We start from the raw sequence: 6,000 nt of genomic DNA, 5'->3' as shown, positions 1-6,000 counted from the left end.
GGAACCCGGAGTCTATAAAATAAAACTATGACATTTATTACATTTACTTTATTCGTAGCCTTTTAGCGGTCAAAATCTGCCTGGCAGTTTTACAGCCTGTTGTGTTAATTTCAAATTGCTCACCTCTCTTCTGTAAAATATTGGGTTTTCATTTGTGTTTCTGTTTCGTTCATTTCCTTATTGCTTATTTACCTTTCTTCCGACTCGCCATATTCAGTTCAGTTTCTACATTCATCATTGTTCAACAGGTTTTGACGTGTTTAGCTTTACTAGTTTAGTGTTTCAGAATAATTTCATCCTTTTGTACTTAGTTACCTTGTTTATTACTTGTAATTTTGTATTTCTATTTGGATCTGGGTTTTTTTCCCCCCCTTTGCTTCTGAACCAGGGTTCTTCTGTTTCCCTGTAACTCTCCTGTGTGTCGTGGCCAGAGTTTTTATAAGCCTCCTTTTCATTTTTTAAATTTAGATGCCCTATTTACCCCACAACTGATCACTGCATCTTTTACAAAACCTCAAACCAGACTCTTATTGCAAAACGCAGTAGAGCATTATCCATAGAATGACAGCATCTTAAGAAAGAGATCAATGAAGAGTTGCGTGATAAAACATCTGTGGGATTTAATGGTACCAATTTATATTCATTTATTGTAAACCTGATCCATATGGCGTGATGTCACTGAACCAATAATGAGTTAATAAAGTCGAAGTTCTCAGAACGTGTCTGGGTTTTACGTAACGAGGCTGCAGAGGGTCGTCCTGTGTTGCTGGACAGTCACGTCTGCCAGATCACCAAGGCCACGGCAGCGGTCAGCAGAAACACTCGTTATATAACTGTGCTGGTTTCTCTCGTCTCCCTGCGTCTCCCCTCCAGGACGACATGATCTGTCTGACAACTCCAGGGCTTTGCTAATGCAGTCGTGTTCAACAAATTAGAGTTTTATTGAAAAAAGTTCATATTAGTGAAACGCACATAGATTAATTACACACAGAAGGTTTTCAAGTCTTCATTTCTGTTAACACCTCATGGAAACACGACATTTACAATTAGGGTTTTATATCAGATCAATGAAAATACATATTTTAATATAGAAATATCAGCTTAGTAAAAAGTATGTTTGATATTAAGGTTATTTTCAATCAGATGCTCTTCAACCCCTTCAGCACTAAATGGACATTTAGTACAAAAATACTTTTTTCTTTTTTTTTTTTTTTTAACTCTGGGGATCATTCAGCAACTTTTCAAATTCACATTATTTCACGCAGAACTTAAACTACTTTTCTAATCTAGGAGAAGAGAGTTATATGACAAAAACATCTCATCATTTTAGTTGGAAAATCGCCAAATAATGACTCCGTTCACCAGCTGTCAATGTAAAAACATTGCTCTTGGAGAAAACTTCCAGGGTATTTAGTTGAAAAAAACTAACAAACAAAAATAATAACTTTATGTGTTCCAACCTAGCCTTGTAAAATATGTCCACTGCAAGAGAGGATGAGTTTTTACCACTAAAAATACTTTTTATTACAGTCATACAACCTCTTTTGTATGACTAATTTTTGCAGTCCAACTTTCAATTATCTAAATAAGCATAAATCTGCAGTTATGGCCACAATTATTCATTGGATGAGGTCATTTTACCAAAAAAAGGCAGATAAAATATCCATACTTGATCTGCATTATACCAGTCAATCCCTTTTTGTAATTGCTGACGAGGTTTGAGTGGATTTTAATGAGCTGCTAATTGAAGAGCTTCAAGACCTTGAGGATGGAAAACCTCATTGCCATCACCCTAATCTTTAGGTCCACCACATCCAAGGATCTGTGGATGAGTCAGATTAAAGTCTGAATTATAGCTGGGCCAGTCCAAAATTACTACATGTTGGTAAAACAAACAAATAAACAACAACAAAAACAAAAAAACATATAGTAATAATAATAACCTGACCAACGTATACATCAGCTCAAAAATCTTCGGCCTAACTGCATTTCTATGACCATCAACCCACTGGAATTGCTCCAAATATTTTCCAAGTGTTGTTTGGGACCGATCCCAAAACTCCCCGCTGGCTGGTTATCATCATCATCATCGTCTTCATGGAAGTCAGGCTCAGTGACCTCAACAAAAACACAGCTCACATGTCATCAGTCAGCTCTTGTTCTCCCATGGCGAGCCGTGCTGTTTGGTGTTGACACAGTTGGTGTTTTTGTGGATGACACAGATGATCACTGAGGGAAAACCGACTCCTCTGGGCTTCCTGCAGTGTGATGGTACAGGCGGTGCAGAGCGTAAAGTGGAGTGGAACGGAAAATGATCGGCCTCTGTTGGACCTCAGTGGAGAAATTCAGCAGCAAAGTGACGGGACAAGTCCAAGCATGTAGACATTACACAAAAATAACATTTCCAAAAGGGAATAATAACAGACTGCACTTTACAACATGACAAAATACGTTTCAGTTATCAAATATAACATAGTCTGATTTAAAAAAAAAAGTACAACAGGGTAGGATTATTTTTTAAAAATAATACAAAATGTCCAATATTTGTGCGTTTAAAAAAATATTTATAAAAATGGAGAAAAACCAAGGATGTGCAAAAAACGGCAACAATGTTGTTGGATTGAGGAAAAACTTCAAGCTTTGATCTAAACACTTATTGAGTTTGTGGGTAAGCAGCAGTGACGTTTATAAAGTCGAACTGCTGCAGGGAGGAAGTCTGGGGTGGGCAATCCTGGTCCTCGAGGGCCGGTGTCCTACAACTCTTCGATGTCTCCTTGGCCCAACACACCTGGATCCAATAGCTGAATCACCTCCTCAGTGCAGTCAAGTTCTCCAGAGTCCTGCTAATGACTTCATTATTTGACTCAGGTGTGTTGAAGTAGAGATACATCTAAAAGTTGCAGGAGACCGGCCCTCGAGGCCTGGAGTTGCCCACCCCTACGTTGATGCTTTTTTGTGCCCAGCTGATCACCAAAGGAGCTCTGCTGTTCAATTAATCCACTTTTATCAAAATTCTTAAAAAAAAACAAAAAACAAAAAAAAAACTGGTTAAGGCGTCAAAGGAAACTGGAGAATTTAATGGTGCAAAGTAGTATTGTTAATTTTTTTTCTAGATCTGTCAAGAATACGATCATTGAACCTCGTAACGGAGGTGAAGCTCTTCTCAATCTAAACTTCTGTTTACATTGCTTGAACTTCAAGTCTTCTCACACTATATCAGCCGAATTTAATGTATTTCATTGGTAGTTTCTGTGATAAACCAAAAATCAAAGTGGCAAATAACTGTGCGGTGAGAAGATCTTGTGGATAAAATTCTAAAAGTGTGAGATTCATTTGACTTCAGCTTCTGATAATTGAAATCAAGTGCGGCCAATTGCCTACAGAGGCCCCCTTTATTTGAAAACTGAGTTCACCTGTGCGTAATTGAATCTCAGGGCTGCTTAGGGGAGGCCTCAGATGTAGTAGAGAACATTACTTAACAAACAGCATCACGAAAGCAAAATAATAAAATAAGAAAACACAGCAGACAGACCAGGGAGAAGGTTGTGGAGAAAGTTAAACCAGGGTTGGGTTATAAAACAATACCCCAAACTTTGAGATATTTGACAATATTCTTCAGTCCAGAATCTGTGGGCACACTTGTGGTGATCCAGTCATCCAGTGACTGATCTTGAGCTGTTTTGCAAGGAATAGGTAAAAATTTAGTTTATAGATTTGTAAGGAGGCCAGAGATGTTGCCCAACAGACTCACAAGGTATTTCTAAAAAAGCATGGGCTCATTGGGGATGAATACAATGTTTCTTTTCTAATCAGAATATTAAAGCCATGTATTATTCTCCTTACACTTCCCAATCCTGTACGGCTTTGTGTGTGAGTGTGTGTTTTTTTCCCTATAGCACAAAATCCATGTAACATACATCAAAGTTTGACTGCAGTGTGATAAAATGCGGAAATGTTCATGAGGTGTGGATACTTTTACACAGATCTGAGTGAAGTCCAGATCACCTCATACAACTTGTTAGTTGTGCCTCTGGTCTTTACTTTGTTGAATTACAAAGTATGCTGAGATTTCAAGACCACAGAAATCTCTTTACAGCACATAAAGATGTTTTTCCTTCCATGAAAGCAAGAGATTTCCTCATTTGTGTTTTTGTTCCTCTCCATTTCAGGACTCAGAAAACTCGCGGCGGATGAACGGCGTTCAAAGTAAATGCTTATTTCTGCCTCGAGCTGTGTCAGATTTCTTAACCTTTAGATGCCTACTGTGGTTTTTCTGGTTGCAAAAGTCCTTGAAGACTGAAACATGATGTTTTTTTTTCTTCTTTTTTGTAGCTTACAAGACGTGATTAAGTTGAGAGAGCAATCCTTTCTAAGAGGTAAGAATTTCATGCGTCTCATTCCAGCTACTGAACTTTCACACCTGTGGATTAGAGGGACAGCACTGCTCTGTTTAGAGTATTTCTTCACACATAGCAAGGAGGTTTGAAATAAAGTAAAAAAGGGAAATGTTTAAGTGAAGTGCTCCATGAGGCCTTTCTTCCCTCAGCTTCCCATCTTTCCTCCTCTGTGGTTTCTGTCAAGGACACAGCAGCCACCAGGAGGAAAGTTTTGGGCTCTTTTTGGAAAGCCTTGAACAAATGACCACACTTTGTTTTGCTACGGAGCCCTCCAGGGGACATGGGGAATTTTTTTTCTTTTGCGTTCCCTCGCAATAATGTACTGATCAGTTCAAGCGGCATAATTGAATACTGTGAGCCTTTCTTACGGTGGCCGCCGTACTTTCTGCTTTAATACAAGCTTATATAAGGTTTTTCCATGAATGTTAATATCTCGTTGTGAAATATCAGACATTTTATATCTTTTTCTTCAGTATAGAAAGCACAACAAACCTATGATAAAAACAGAAACTTTCTGTAAGTAGGAAAGAAATAAAAGCACATCCAAACTATTCGGACTATTTCTGAGTTATTATCGGGGGGTAATCAGCAGTGTTGTGGTACTCGAGATCGGTCTTGGTCTCGAGTCCGGTCTTAAGACCGTTTTCTGATGGTCTCGGTCTCGTCTCGGACTCGACCGTATTTGGTCTCGGTCTTGTCTCGGTCTCGGGCGCTGGTGACTCGGCATTTTATTTCAAGACCAGTCGAGACCGCAACTGTGAAAATATCACTAAACGTGCAGCATACTATCCAGTTTATTTGTTAACATCTTTGTTTTCAGCTGATGCAAAACGCACCGATTAAAATCCAAGCAACTACGCGTTTCTCCCCCTCCCCCTCCCCTCCCCACCTTTCACTCGCGCGCGGCGCTACTCCCTCCTCCCCCTCCCCTCCCCACCTTTCACTCGCACGCGGCGCTCCAGGACATGCGCAGTGGTTTTCTCTCAGCGGCAGAAAATGTTTGTCTAATGGTCAGTAATATAATAGCGCTGCATAAATAGTAAGAAATCCGATGGCCACAGCTAACTCAGCAGCGCTTCGCTTTCACAGACGGTGGGGACAACGTCTAACTATTTTCGTCACTTAGAAAAGTAGCTCAAAGAAGGTAAGCTCCGTTAACGTGATGTTAGCAAAGCTAGCTGCAGAGACACATAAGCATTGTAATGAAAAAAAGTCACTCACTGTCTGAGTTATTGTGCGGAGATGTTGACTGTCTTGTCGCATATATGGGACAACGCTATGTCCAAAAGTCTGCAATATAGTGATGTGACATTCAGAAACAGTCGATTCTTCTCCATGGCTCTTTACTTATAGATAGGACTGGAGTGTCACTCACTGAGAGCCGTTGTTCTATCAGATTACCATACACTGTCAGAATAGCATACATGCAGTGAGTACCATGCCTGCGCATGCGCATTAAGAAGTCCGACCGTCAGAGGAGTTGTCAGTTCACCACATGCAACAAGTTATGACGAAAATAAGTCATTAAATTGTTTTCAATGATAACTATATAGATATACATGTGTTGTCATGGTTTCAAAGTGTATTTAAAGCAGGTCTGGCT

At 39.6% G+C, this 6,000-nt stretch overlaps 1 protein-coding gene across 1 annotated transcript in view; it reads left to right on the top strand.

The window, feature by feature from the left end:
- The first annotated feature begins 4,245 nt into the window (after positions 1 to 4,245).
- The window catches only part of add3a (adducin 3 (gamma) a), a 96,241-nt gene continuing 94,486 nt past the window's right edge, over positions 4,246 to 6,000 (top strand). Inside the window, exon 1 of the mRNA XM_088009881.1 lies at positions 4,246 to 4,376. The gene's annotated coding sequence lies outside the window, so the exon portion shown is untranslated. The remainder of the gene's footprint in view (positions 4,377 to 6,000) is intronic.

Source organism: Poecilia mexicana, unplaced genomic scaffold (assembly GCF_051168715.1).
Source record: "Poecilia mexicana isolate PSO_F unplaced genomic scaffold, ASM5116871v1 scaffold_2, whole genome shotgun sequence".
In the NCBI taxonomy this organism is placed as follows: Eukaryota; Metazoa; Chordata; class Actinopteri; order Cyprinodontiformes; family Poeciliidae; genus Poecilia; species Poecilia mexicana.
This window is presented reverse-complemented; position numbering and strand designations above follow the sequence as displayed.